The sequence below is a fragment of the Elephas maximus genome, chromosome 16, assembly GCF_024166365.1.
Source record: "Elephas maximus indicus isolate mEleMax1 chromosome 16, mEleMax1 primary haplotype, whole genome shotgun sequence".
In the NCBI taxonomy this organism is placed as follows: domain Eukaryota; kingdom Metazoa; phylum Chordata; class Mammalia; order Proboscidea; family Elephantidae; genus Elephas; species Elephas maximus.
Window position 1 is genome coordinate 72181908 of NC_064834.1, and position 15259 is coordinate 72197166.

The 15259-nt window shown below is 39.5% G+C and overlaps 1 protein-coding gene across 9 annotated transcripts in view; it reads right to left on the bottom strand.

Moving 5' to 3' along the window:
• Positions 1-15259, bottom strand: part of ATE1 (arginyltransferase 1) — a 162581-nt gene that overhangs the window by 46899 nt on the left and 100423 nt on the right. Inside the window, exon 11 of one of the 9 annotated variants that reach the window (XR_007513512.1) lies at positions 1419-1674. The exons of the other annotated variants lie outside the window; for them this stretch is intronic. The gene's annotated coding sequence lies outside the window, so the exon portion shown is untranslated. The remainder of the gene's footprint in view (positions 1-1418; positions 1675-15259) is intronic. 9 annotated transcript variants of the gene reach the window in all.

A 15259-nucleotide genomic window follows, 5' to 3' on the forward strand; every position in this document is an offset into this window, starting at 1 on the left:
TATACGGCCCTAAGTGATGTTGCCATGCTACCTTTGGGCTAGTCTTCCACTACTTTCCCGTCTCGACATTCCGCCCTGGCCTCCTGGCTCCCACCTCAGGGCTCCTCACTGACTGTTCTGTCTTCTGGTCTAACAGACACTCTTATGCCTAACTCTGTCACCCACGCTAAGTTTGTGCTCAAATGCCACCTCCCAACAAAGCCTACACGTCCCCCCTACTTTTCAATCATGGACTTATCACCTTCTATCACAGTCATTAACAGCCTTTTTTATTATATCTATAGGAAAGGACTTGCTAGAACGTAGAGTCAGGGATTTCAGTCTGATTCATTCACTGGTGTCCTGTAAACTGTTCAGTAAATAACCACTGGATGGATGAACAGGGAACTCGGTAAAAACCCAGTTGTACCTCTCCTACTACTTCTCTCTCAACATCATAGACACTACTTTAATAATATCCTCGAACTTGCATAATGATATGGCACATGTGAATCACTCAATCAGTATTTGCTGAATTTGTATTTCTGATATAGCTACACTCTATTTTTATTGTATAAGAATAGGTCCCAGACTTTGGGAATTCAGTAAATTATCACTGAATACAAAAGTACAAGTATACTATCATGAGGGAGTCTATGAGTATTACTGAAATTAAAAAGGAGGTTCTCATCCTCAAGAAGGTTAGAAGCTACTGGCACGTGCCAATTTAGGTTTTTTACTCAAAGCTGCAAATACTTTTTTCCTTATGTCACTGACACGCACTGTCCAAGAAGAAACAAAGATTTCAGTAATAAGTTTCATTAACAAAGGTGGGAGAAATGTGACTTGAGAAAGGCTGTGGTTTTCACCTTTCAGAGCTGAGCACAGCTACTTTGGAGCCCTGGTGGTGCAAAGGCTAAGTGCTGGGCTGCTAACTGAAAGGCTGGCAGTTTGAACCCACTAGTGGCTCTTGGGGAGAGAAGACCTGGTGATCTGCTCCCGTAACGATTACAGCCTAGGAAACCCTATGGGACGGTTCTACTCTGTCATGTGGATGGCTGTGAGTCCAGGTCAATTTGACAGCACACAACAACTCTGGTTGTCAATAACATAATTATTATTATTTCTCCCTATGCTTAAGAACATAGTCCTTACAACAATTTCACATAGAATCTAACTTAAATCTCATAATGACTTAAAAAGGTAACAAAAACAGACATGATTTCCACTGCACAGATAAAAAAGTACAATCATGCCAAGGTACTGATAGATCCTATGATATGCCCCCAAATCACATAACGGTAGTGCTGAACTCAGAATCAGACTCTTGATTTCTGTTCTCATTCCACACCTAAATCTAAAAATATTCACAATTCTTTAAAGTAGCTTCAAAATCACTTCCACATATCTTAAAAACCACAGCCCAATTCAATACCCACAAGGACTCTGCTTGGCATCAAGGGCGAAGAGATGAGAGGAGCCTGGGGAGTCAGGCACTCACTATCTGCGGGGGTGGGGGGGCTTCAGCACCGAGAGGTCACCGCAGGGTGCCAGCACTGGGTGCGAGGAAGCACCAGGGAGATGCAGCAGGTCAGCATGGAGACACTGCTGAGACGAGCAACAAGGAATCCGCTTTTGTTGGAGTCGCGGCGGGAGCTTTCTTGAAGCCGGCCCTTCTGCAGTGTGTCTGAAAGGCTGAGTAGCACCACGTTTGGAAAAAAAAAAAAAGGGAGGCACTTACCAACAGCAAGTACAGATCCAAGACCTACATAGCTGTCTCCTTCCTGAGCTCCCAAATACCTGTCCATCGTAACTTCACCACACGGGGGTGACGTGAGCTCTGCAGATCATAGATGGGCCTGTGTCTACAGCTGGGGAAGCTTTATCTTTAGTCTCCCATTTAGAATGAACTGACTAGGTCAGTTATAACAAGAAACTCCATCTTCTCGCTGAACAAATGCCAATATCCATAAATTCAAATTTGTTACCAGTAGATACCTTTCCTCTTTAATACAAAATGATGTATTCAAAGCAATTTTCAAGTTCATGAATGGATCCAACTATAACCTGGTATTATTAGGAGGGATATTATCAAATTACATTCTGGTTCCTTTCACCTTACTACATATTCCTATCTTTCTAGGTTTCCACAGAAGGACTTTTTATAACTGAATGCACAATTGATGAAAAATAAAAGAAAAACTTATTTACATTATAATGGAAAATTCCCCAAACAATCCCGAAGAAAGCGCTGAAATTATTAACCATTGTTTTTTTTAAACAAATTCACAATATTATAAAAGTCTACTCTTTGATTATAACACAGAAATACATGATTTTAGTTTTTAAAGGGTTTACATCTTTTAAAAATCTTACTTATTTTTTGACCTTTGTAAGAAGACATGTGAACCTCTATGCATTCAGTACCTCGTGTGTTTGCAAATCTGACACAGAGAATTCTCTTTGAATAGTAAATATTTCTTTGTATGGGTTTAAACAACATGCAAATGAGAAGTCATTTCTTTAATTAAAGTTAAAGGACTTGAGACATTTTTTTTCCTCAGGAAAAAAAAAATCAGAAAGTAAAGAAATGCTTTCATATGATATTCAACCAAGTTAGCATTCTTGGCTTTTAACTGGAAACATCTGGGGATGGGCTTGGCCAATTGCAATAAAATTGAAGTTACCAATTCACACCCTGCCATTTTGATGATATTTTGTTTTTACAGTTTTCAAATCAAAACCAAACAGCCTTTCCTTTGAACTCTGGTCCTGAAGCAAAGATCTTTACGAGATTTCACTCTCAAGAATACTTTATAAATATTTTGAAAAATAGGACAGATTTTGTGAGTATCTGAGAAGACAATAAACCAGCAGAGTCTGTTTTCTAAGTTCAAGTTAAATTAAAATGTAAGAACTCCAGAAAGACAATTATTATTTAAATACACAGATGCACACACACACACACACAGAACACCAGTAGCTCTGAACAAAGAAGAAAGATTAAACAGACATTTAAGTCTTTTATCGGGAAGGTTGATGTGGTATCCCGTTTTTCTTCCATAAATCTGTTGATTTTACTAAAACTAATTGCTTAAAGGGAAGCTCTAATGCTACATAAACAAAAACAGTTCAGAATAATCACTGGAGTGGGGCTGTACCTCCAGAGAAGGCAAAGAAAACTAAGGGCTTATGAAATCCAGCCTTCTCCCTGAAAGACAACACCAGTGGAATCCTGTCCGCAAAGTACACGGCAGACCCCCTGCTCCCTGACTTCATCACATAAACAGGGACTGACTTTATCAGTCCCCAGGAGAGTGCTTGAGAAGTAACTCTAGCCGCTCGGTTTTCAAAAACTGTGTTTGGATTGTGCCACACTCAGTTGGCGAGGTGAGCCAAGACCCGGGAAGACAAAGGGCCTGAACATCTGAAGCTGTTTGTGTTCCCAAAACTCTCCAAGCCGACATATGTGCTCCACGTGCTGCTGGCTACGCTATGAACACTTAAAAATACAGATTTTTTCCACGGACACAGAAAGTGATGGTATTCTGTGTTTCTTTAATTAAAATCCAAGGGTTCTCAAAGGTTGCAGGACTTACTTTAAAGCTTCTTTAAGACTGGGCTATTTATTTTACTATTAGCAAATAATAGAGAGTAAAGATTCTAATTCAGTTTTAATCACAATTTTTGCTTTTATTCTGGAAACCTTGGGTTAATCTTTTTTTCTTCCAGAAAATACAAAGAAAGCCTGTGAAGGAAGGATTCAGGGAGTCAATTTTCAGGCCAAACTTAATTGCAAACTTAAGGGTCATAAGTTGAAAGGGACAAAAAAGAAAAAAAAAAAGATAAAGACAAAATGCTAAGGCTAAAGAAAAGAAAATGAAAAAGATAAACTCCAAAGCTTCTTATTTTCTGTTAAAAAATTAAATATGTATACGAATATTTATGTGTATATGTGTGTAAATACATACGTGGCCTTCAATCATATTGGTCAAAAGAATCGCTTTTGATATTTGTTTGATTTCTTAGGCTACTGTTGGGAAAATGGCGCTTAGAGTCACTGATTCTGACACAATGCTAGCTGAGCCGCCCTCCTCATCTGGACAGGGTTCCTGAGTGGCGCCAATTGTTAAGTGCTAGACTGCTAACCGAAAGGTTGGTGGTTCAAACTCACCCAGAGGTGCCTCAGAAGTAAGGCCTGTTGATCTTCTGAAAGGTCACGGCCCTGAAAACTATGGAGCAGTCCTACTCTGCACACATGGGGTCGCCACGAGTCAGAATCAACTCGATGCAACTAACAACCACCACACCGGCCAACAGTGAAAGGGGCCTGATGCCAATTCTTCCCCTCGAATCCATTGTCCTGCTGCCACTGAGAGAACTGATGGTGCAAATTCCCTACTTAAAAACCCTTTATGGGGTCTCCAATAGTGTAATTTTAGTTACAACTGATTAGAAATTACAAAGATAAAAAGCCACCACAAATTCTCTGAAATGAATGTGGCATTTACTTACCACAACAGAATACGTTTGTAAAGCAACAGTCCTCTCATGTCCATGTATTTATGCTGCATCCAAAGTGCGCGTGCGCAGTCGTCGGCCTCTTGCTGAAGCTCCCTGGTTGAGAGAGGGTGCAATCTCGAAGGCAGGGATGAGACCTGCTTTCAGCCTGGACGTCCTACCCCAGCACTCTCACCCAGGGCTTCCTGTTGAGGCACACGCGATTCACCCGCCTGAGGCGACCTACCTGTTCCATCTAATGCCTACCCCACTTCTGCTCCCTCTTTAAAAAGCCTTGCTGGGACTCTGTCCACCTCACCACCAACTGCTCCTATCCCCTACCTCTCACCTACCCTCCTATGCCTGCATTCGACACACCATTACTACATGCCTGGCACAGGCTAGGCTCTACACGAAGGACCTGGGTTCACCACAGTAGTGAGTAACACTGCCAGTTTCTGTTCTCTGGGACCTTCTCATCTAGAAGAGGAGACAGACTTTAAGGAAAGAATCATACAGAAACATATCATCACAAAGCGTGGGGAAGATGCTGTCAGATAATTCAGTAAACCGAAAAAACCAAACACACCGCTGTCTATGGAAGCAGATCACCAAGCCTTTCTAATTTAGATTGGGGAGGGTCAGGGTTGGCCTTTTTCAGAGATACCTGGGTTTCCACACAAACCTACTGCAGAGGTTATTACAGTCCATGGGGGTTGCCTGTTCACACACTGTACTTCTCTTCCCTCGCGGTACCACCCCTTCTTCCTCCCTCCCAACAACCCAACTGAGTTTCTTTAGAGCTGGGAGTACATGTTTTCTCTGCACGCCCGGCCAGGCAGAATCCCGTGTATGGCCTGAGTTCTCAGTACATACGTACTGAATATTTATTGACTTAAACTGAATTGAGTCAAACTGTATTTCTAAGAAATAGAGAATCAGAGACTCTAAACCAGAAGGGCCTCAGACCTCTGTAGTTAGTATCCAGTTTCTTTTTAATGATAAAAAAAAAAAAAAATTGGGAAGGGCAGGAAAGTTAAGCAGCTTGATTAAAGCCAATTACTGGTAAAGCCAAGATAAAACCTCGATCTCAATATTCTTTCTCTTAAGATTTCCAAGCTAAAACCAGACTTAATATGAGCACCGAAACTGTGTCAGCGATGTCCTACGCCCTAGTTTACGGGGATATGCCTACTTAGAACCATTCAGGGTCTGGCTCCTTTAAAAACATACTGGTTTTACTTTTCAACATTCTTTTTTAAATCAGTATGCCCTGAATCAAACAAATGCTAGGAGAGTTACCAGCAAATACACAGCTGCCAAAAGATCAGCAAGCTGCCTCTGACAGATCATGACTCTAACCAAAGCTATTAAGGTTTCTAGAATATGAAAATAGTAAACATTTTTCAATGCCTGAAAACCTTAATCACAAAAGTCTGTTTAATTACACCCACGAGGGAAATCAGAAGTTAGCTGTAACCTCATATTTATCCCGGGGGTGCGATCTTTGCTAATCATTCCTCTTTTTCTGCCTGATGGAAAATTCATCATAAATGACTTAAATGCTTCAAGTTGGAGGATAACCTTTCCCCCCTCGGCTGTGCGGCAGGAGGTGTCCTGCTGGGGTTTACACCCCCTTTCTTGGATGTCATCAGTATTGCGGGCATTACTGCAAGGAGGGCCTTGGACAGAGGGTAAAGTAATAGCTTGTTGTGAACTTTCTACACGTCAGCAAGTTCAAAAGATACCTAATAGATTACATCCCCCCTGCCCTTTCCAAGTGGTCATCAGTCATGCAACTATGAAGAACATGATCATTTTTAACTTAACAGAGTTATTCACAGGGTAAGCACATCAGGCCTATTCACAGAATTTTAGTTACATTACTGCCAAGAATTTCTTATGTTACAAACATCAAAGGATCTTAAATGCTAACTTGGGAAATCTTGCTTCTTCATTCCTTCGAAGGCATCCAGCCTAAAGGATTATATTGGTCCAAATCCTATTAACCACATTGTTAGCACAGAATTTAGAGTTATGATAATCCTCAAGATCACAGTAATCATTAATGTCGCTGTAAATTTATCATTTTGTTCATTTTTCGGTTCACTACAAAATCACATATGTACTAAACACAAAGATTTTTAGTATTTTCATGCATGATTTTTAAGTGTTATTTAGGACTTCATGTTAAAATATATGTATACAAAGAGAAAGTTTTCAATGGCTATACCACTAAAAGTTCTTCTATAACGGCACCTATCTTTGACTTTACACACACAAGAATACATTTTACCCTGGTATTTTAAGAAGCCAATCATCACATTTCCATCCAATAGCAGTTTGAAGAAATCAAAATATAATAATTATCTTATCAGTTTACCATGTCAGAACCCTCTGGAAAGAGTATAAATAAAATCGAAGCTGAAATCTACACAACTTCCAGATGTAGGAAAGTATAATCTTGACAAGTTACTATTATGCAGAGCCTGAAATTATGGTCGTTGTCATAGAGATGCCTCTGGTTTTCAGCTTAAAAGTCTGGAGCAATGAGAGTACTTGGAAGCTGCTGATCTGCAGAGTATCTGTCAGCTTCTGGTGACGCACGACCTGAGGAACACGAGGTGGCATACAGCGCTGGTTCTGTAAACGTATCTTTGGTATCATTATGAACTCACAGATTTAAAGATATTTAACGTATTTCAATCCACTAGTCACCCTCACTGATGCTTAAATTGTTACAATCGTGGCCCGTGGGAGCCAACTGAAGTTGGCTCCTGAGTCCTTTGGACACAACCCTAGTAGTTTATGATACCTTCCATTTTGCTAACATCTTTTTATCGTCACACAGCCTATTTATGAAAGGAGTTTAACTATCCGCAGACTTCACTGTGTGTTCATGAGCCACTGGATTTGAAAGTCTAGTACTGAATAAATGAAGCTGGCAGCCAGTTATTTAACCGTAGTCTATGAGTGGCTAAGTCTCCTTTCTGTAATAACAGCATGGAGCACTCTCAAGATGACTATGAAGAATCACACAGGCAGAATTAAATGTCAGCTTTCCAAAGCACTTATAGCAAGTATCTACCCTCAATGGAAGGGCATATTAAAAAAAAAATCTGAAAACTAGAATACACCAAATGCTTTGGGAACATGAAAAGGAAATTAATTATACCTTCAAATCAAACTTTAATAAAAGAACTAAATAAACTAATGTTTAAATTTTTATGTCTATAACAGAAGTCACTAATTGGCAAAAATACATAACTTTTAGTAAAAAAAATTTAAACTAGTGTTATTAAAAAAGAAAAAAGAACACTAATAAGCTAATATTAATTGAGTGCTTACTATGACTGAAACACGATACTAACTGCTTTACACAAACTACCTTATTAATCTTCACAATTATAAGGAGCGGTGATTATTATCCCCATTTTACAGATAAAGACACTGAGGCTTGGAAAGGCTGTACACATAATAAGGCACGAAGCCAAGATATGAGCTCTGCTATTCTGTCTTTGGGAATTGGATCTTAACTCTGCTGTCCGCCAGAAAAATGGTAATTAAAAATATCTAAATTCCATAAGGAAATATATTTATAGTCCACCTTTCTACGGTATTTCATTAGGAGAACACATAGGAGGCGGAGCCAACATGGCAGAATAGACAGACGCTTCCAGTGAGCCCCCCTTTACAACAAACCCAAACCAAAACCCACTGCTGTTGAGTTGATTTCAACTCATAGCAACCCTATAGACCCGAAAAAACAAGTGAAACGAGTATATTTGGGACAAGCTAGGAGCCCTGAGCATCAAAGGCAAGCTTAGACAACCAACTGAGGGGCAGGGGGAGGAAGAGGCCGTTCAGAAGTGGACCGGAGTTACCGGACCCGAATCATGGGGAACCCTCAGGTGCTATTCCTGGAACGGCAGTGGCAGCAGTGGTGGCAGACTGCTACTAGCATTAGGCCACAGTTTCCTCAGGGAGAAGAAGCCAGCCACACAGCCTACTCACACCTCTGGAACCTGAGGAGAACGGTGCTCTTGAAAAAGCTAAGTACTTGTGTATATTCTACCGCGCCACCCCCCCCACGCCCAAGCTGGCTTCAGCGACTGAATCCCTGGGCCTAAGAAAGACCCTGGTGAGCACCTACAGCCATCCTCCTGGCCTTGGGGAAGGAAAAAATTTGCAATTGGGAGGAAAAGATAATTTGCTAGCACCATTAACTGGGGGAGCTCAGGACAGAAGCGGCTCCTGTCCAGGCATAAACCCTCCGTGGACCTTAAGAACCTTTCCCTTCTGCATGGACCTCTGTGGGCCTATTTCAGCAGAATAGGCCCTTGTTGGCAAACTCCAACCATTTCAGCTGTGCGGTAGAGAGATGGGTGTTTGACATTTGACACCGCATCGCCTACTAAACAAGGTCCTCACCTACCCACATCAGGGACCTAAGGACTGGTAGCTCCACTCAGGTCACCCAGCCACCCACGACAGGGGTCCAAAGATAACTGGTACCTTCCAGTACTTACGAACAAAAAATTTGGGTGCCCATGGTCCCTCTGCAGAACCCACCCACCAGCACCCTCTAGGAAACACAGACGTGTTTTCCTCAGAGACACTTTGGGGTTGGTTCTCAGCCCCCTGCCTTGTTCAGAGTGTGACCCCCTGCTGCAATCAGATACCGGTATATACGCCAATCACCCCTGCCCCTCTAAGACTGTAGGACAGAGCCTGTACCACACACCTGATGATCAACTGCCTGGAAACCTGAGCTGAATTCATACAAGAAAACTGAAGGGACTCCTAGACTGATATAACTGATAACAGCTCTCGCCAGCTGGGGACAGGACACCAGAGCTCCAAAGCAAAAATAATCAAGCTAGCTCACTCAAGCAACCCACAGGGGTATACCAATACAAAACAAAGCAAGCAGCTACAACACAGTAAGCAAGCATAAACTAATACAATAACTTAGAGATGGCTCGGAGACAACAGTCAATATCAAGTCACATAAAGAAACAGACTGTGATCAACTCAACAGGCTCTCAAAACAAAGAATCCAGGGATCTTCTAGATCAAAGTGCATTCCTGGAATTACCAGATGCAGAATACAAAAGTTTAATATACAGAACCCTTCAAGACATCAGGAAGGAAATGAGGCAATATGCAGAACAAGCCAAGGAACACACAGATAATGCAACTGAAGAAATTAGAAACATTATTCAGGAACATAATGAAAAGTTTAATAAGCTGGAAAAATCCATAGACAGACAGCAATCAGAAATTCAGAAGATTAACAATAAAATCACCGAAGTAGACAACTCAACAGAAAGTCAGAGGAGCAGAACTGAGCAAGTAGAAGCTAGAATTTCTGAACCCGAAGATAAATCACTTGGCACTAATATATTTGAAGAAAAATGAGATAAAAGAATATTAAAAAATGAAGAAAACTTAAGAATCATGTAGGACTCTATCAAGAGAAATAACCTACAAGTGACTGGAGTACCAGAACAGGAAGGGATAACAGAAAATGCAGAGAAAATTGTTGAAGATTTGTTGGCAGAAAACTTCCCTGATATTATGAAAGATGAGAAGGTATCTATCCAAGATGCTCATCGAACTCCACATAAGGCAGATCTAAAAAGAAAGTCACCAAGACATATTATAATCAAACTTGCCAAAGCCAAAGATAAAGAGAAAATTATAAAAGCAGCGAGGGATAAACGAAAAGTCACCTACAAAGGAGAGCCAGTAAAAATAAACTCGGACTACTCTGCAGAAACCATGCAGGCAAGAAGGCAATGGGATGACATATTTAAAAAACTGAAGGACAAACATTGCCTGCCAAGAATCATAAATCCAGCAAAACTGTCTCTTAAATATGAAGGTAAAATGAAGACATCTCCAGATAAACACAAGTTGAGGGAATTCGTAAAAACCAAACCAAAACTACAAGAAATACTAAAGGGAGTTCTTTGGTTAGAAAATCAATAATATCAGGTATCAACCCAAGACTAGAACACTGGGCAGGGCAACCAGAAGTCAACCCAGACAGGGAAATCAAAAAAAAAAAAAAGCAAGATTATAAAAAAAGAAGAAAAAAAAAAGCCCAAAACAGGGTAACAGCGAAGTTATTATATAAAAGAAGACAACATTAAAATAATGAAGAGGGACTAAGAAATGTAATCATAAACCTTCCATATGGAGAGGAAGATACAGTGATACAAAGAAATAGAAGTTAGTTTTAAATTTAGAAAAATAGGGATAAATAATAAGGTAACCACAAAGGAGAAAAACTACCCTACTCATCAAAATAAAATACAAGGGAAAAATAGAGACTTAGCAGAAACAAAATCAACAACAACAAATATGAGGAAAGGACAATATATAAACAAAATCTACTCAGCACACAAAATCAAGTGGGAAAAAGAAGCTGTCAGCACATGAAAAAAGACGTCAAAATGATAGCACTAAATTCATACCTATCCATAATTACCTTGAATGTAAATGGACTAAATGCACCAATAAAGAGACAGAGAGTGGCAGAATGGATTAAAAAACAAGATCCGTCTCTATGCTGCCTACAAGAGACACACCTTAGACTTAGAGACACAAACAAACTAAAACTCAAAGGATGGAAAAAAATATATCAAGCAAACAATAATCAAAAAAGAGCAGGAATGGCAATATTCATTTCTGACAAAATAGACTTTAAAGTTAAACCCATCAGAAAGGATAAGGAAGGACACTATATAATGATTAAAGGGACAACACACCAAGAAGATAGAATCATATTAAATATTTATGCACCCAATGACAGGGCTGCAACATACATAAAACAATCTCTATCAGCATCGAAAAGTGAGACAGACAGCTCCACAATCATAGTAGAAGACTTCAACACACCACTTTTGGTGAAAGACACGACATCCAGAAAGAAGCTCAATAAAGACATGGAAGATCTAAATGCCACAATCAACCAACCTGACCTCATAGACATATACAGAACACTCCACCTAACAGCAACCAAGTATCCTTTCTTTTCGAGTGCACATGGAACATTCTCTAGAACACACCACATATTAGGTCATAAAGTAAGCCTGAGCAGAATCCAAAACATTGAAATATTACAAAGCATCATCTCTAACCATAAGGCCATAAAAGTGGAAATCAATAACAGGAAAAGCAGGAAAAAGAAATCAAACACTTGGAAACTGAACAATGCCCTGCTCAAAAAACACTGGATTATAGAAGACATTAAGGATGGAATAAAGAAATTCAGAGAATCCAATGAGAATGAAAAAACTTCCTATCAGAACCTTTGGGGCACAGCAAAAGCAGTGCTTAGAGGCCAATTTATATCAATAAACGCACACATCCAAAAAGAAGAACCAAAATCAAAGAATTATCCCTACAACTTGAACAAATACAAAGAGAGCAACAAAAGAAACCCACAGTCTCAAGAAGAAAACAAATAATAAAAATTAGAGCTGAACTAAACAAAACTGAAAATGGAAAAACGATTGAAAGAATTAACAAGACCAAAAGCTGGTTCTTTGAAAAAAATAAAAAAAATTGATAAACCACTGGCCAAACTGACTAAAGAAGAACAGGAGAGGAAGCAAATAACCCAAATAAGAAATGAGATGGCCGATATTACAACAGAGCCAACTGAAATTAAAAGAGTCATATCAGATTACTATGAAAAACTATACTCAAATTTGAAAACCTAGAAGAAATGGATGAATTCCTAGAAACACACTACCTACCTAAACTAACACAGAGGTAGAACAACTAAATAGACCCATAACAAAAAAAGAGATTGAAAAGGTAATCAAAAAACTCCCAACAAAAGAAAGCCTGGGCCCAGAGGGCTTCACTGCAGAGTTCTACCAAACTTTCAGAGAAAACACCACTACTACTAAAGGTATTTCAAAACACAGAAAAGGATGGAATACTACCAAACTCATTCTATGAAGCCACCATATCCCTGATACCAAAACCAGGTAAAGAGATAAAGACACCACAAAAAAAGAAAATTACAGACCAACATCCCTCATGAATGTAGATGCAAAAATCCTCAACAAAATTCTAGCCAATAGAATTCAACAACGTATGCAAAAAATAATTCACCATGACCAAGTGGGATTCATACCAGGTATGCAGGGATGGTTCAACATTAGAAAAACAATTAATGTAATCCACCACATAAATAAAACAAAAGAATCACAGGATTTTATCAATTGATGCAGAAAAGGCATTTGACAAAGCTCAACACTCATTCATGTTAAAAACTCTCAGCAAAATAGGAATAGAAGGAAAATTCCTCAACATAATAAAGGGCATTTTATACAAAGTCAACAGCCAACATCACTCTAAATGGAGAGAGCCTGAAAACATTCCCATTGAGATTGGGAACCACACACGGATGCCCTTTATCACCACTCTTATTCAACACTGTGCTGGAAGTCCTAGCCAGAGCAATTAGGCTAGATAAAGAAATAAGGGCATCCAGATTGGCAAGAAAGAAGTAAAAGTATCTCTACTTGCAGATGACATGATCTTATACACAGAAAACCCTAAGGAATCCTCCAGAAAACTACTGAAACTAATAGAAGAGTTCAGCAGAGTATCGGATACAAGATAAACATACAAAAATCAGTTGGATTCCTCTACACCAACAAAAAGAACATCGAACAGGAAATTGCCAAATCAATGAATAAATCTTACCAGAGATGTAAAAGACTTATACAAAGAAAACTAAAGTACACTTCTGCAAGAAACCCAAAGAGACTTACATAAGTGGAAGAACATACCTTGCTTGTGCATAGGAAGACTTAATATTATTAAAATCTCTATTCTACTAAAAGCCATCTAAACATTTAATGCAATTCCGATCCAAATCCCAACGACATTCTTTAATGAGATGGAGAAACAAATCATCAACTTCATATGGAAGGGAAAGAGGCCCCGGATAAATAAGGCATTACTGAAAAAGAAGCATAAAGTGGGAGGCCTTACTTTACCTGATTTTAGAACCTATTATATTGCCACAGTAGTCAGTACAGCTTGGTACTGGTTCAACAACAGATACATGGACCAATGGAACAGAATTGAGAATCCAGACATAAATCCATCCACATATGAGCAGGTGATATTCAACAAAGGCCCCAAAACAGTTAAATGGGGAAAAGACAGTCTTTTTAATAAATGGTACTGGCATAACTGGATATCCATCTGCAAAAAAATGAAACAAGACCCATACCTCATTCCATGCACAAAAACGAGCTCAAAATGTATCAAAAACCTAAATATAAAATCTAAAATGATAAAGATCATGGAAGAAAAAATAGGGACAACGTTAGGAGCCCTAATACATGGCATAAACAGTACACAAAACATTATAAAGAATGTAGAAGAAAAACTAGATAACTGGAAGCTCCTAAAAATCAAACACCTATGCTCATCCAAAGACTTCACCAAAAGAGTAAAAAGACTACCTACAGACTGAGAAAAAGTTTTTAGCTATGACATTTCTGATCAGCGCCTGATCTCTAAAATCTACATGATACTGCAAAAACTCAACTGCAAAAAGAGAACCCAATTAAAAAATGGGCAAAAGATATGAATAGACACTTCACTAAAGTAGACATTCAGGTAGCTAACAGATACATGAGGAAATGTTCACGATCATTAGCCATTAGAGAAATGCAGATCAAAACTACAATGAGATTTCATCTCACTCCAACAAGGCTGGCATTAATTCAAAAAACACAAAAGAATAAATGTTAGAGAGGCTGTGGAGAGAATGGAACACTTCTATACTGCTGGTGGGAATGTCAAATGGTACCCACCACTTTGGAAATCGATTTGGTGCTTCCTTAAAAAGCTAGAAATAGGACTACCATATGATCCAGCAATCCCACTCCTTGGAATATATCCTAGAGAAATAAGAGCCTTTACACGAACAGATATATGCACACCCATGTTTACAACAGCACTGTTTACAATAGGAAAAAGAGGGAAGCAACCAAGGTGCCCATCAACGGATGAATGGATAAATAAATTATGGTATATTCACACAATGGAATACTACGCATCAATAAAGAACAGTGACCAATCTGTGAAACACTTCATAACATGGAGGAACCTAGAAGACATTATGCTGAGCGAAATTAGTCAGCTGCAAAAGGACAAATATCATATAAGACCACAATTATAAGAACTGGAGAAACAGTTTAAACTGAGAAGAAAACATTCTTCTGTGGTTACGAGAGGGGGAGGGAGGGAGGGTGGGAGAGGGGCATTCACTAATTAGATAGTAGGTAAGAACTACTTTAGGTGAAGGGAAAGACAGCACACAATACAGGGGAGGTCAGCACAACTGGACTAAACCAAAAGCAAAGAAGTTTCCTGAATAAACTGAATGCTTCAGTGGCCAGCATAGCAGCAGCAGGGGTCTGGGGACCATGGTTTCAGGGGACACCTAAGTCAATCGGCATAATAAAATGTATTAAGAAAACATTCTGCATCCCACTTGGAAGAGTGGCGTCTGGGGTCTTAAATGCTAGCAAGCGGCCATCTAAGATGCATCAATTGGTCTCAACCCACCTGGATCATAGGAGAATGAAGAACACCAAGGATACAAGGTGATTACAAGCCCAAGAGACAGAAAGGGCCACAAGAACCAGTGACTATATCATCCTGAGACCAGAAGAACTAGATGGTACGTGGCTACATCAATGACTGCCCTGACAGGGAACACAACAGAGAACCCCTG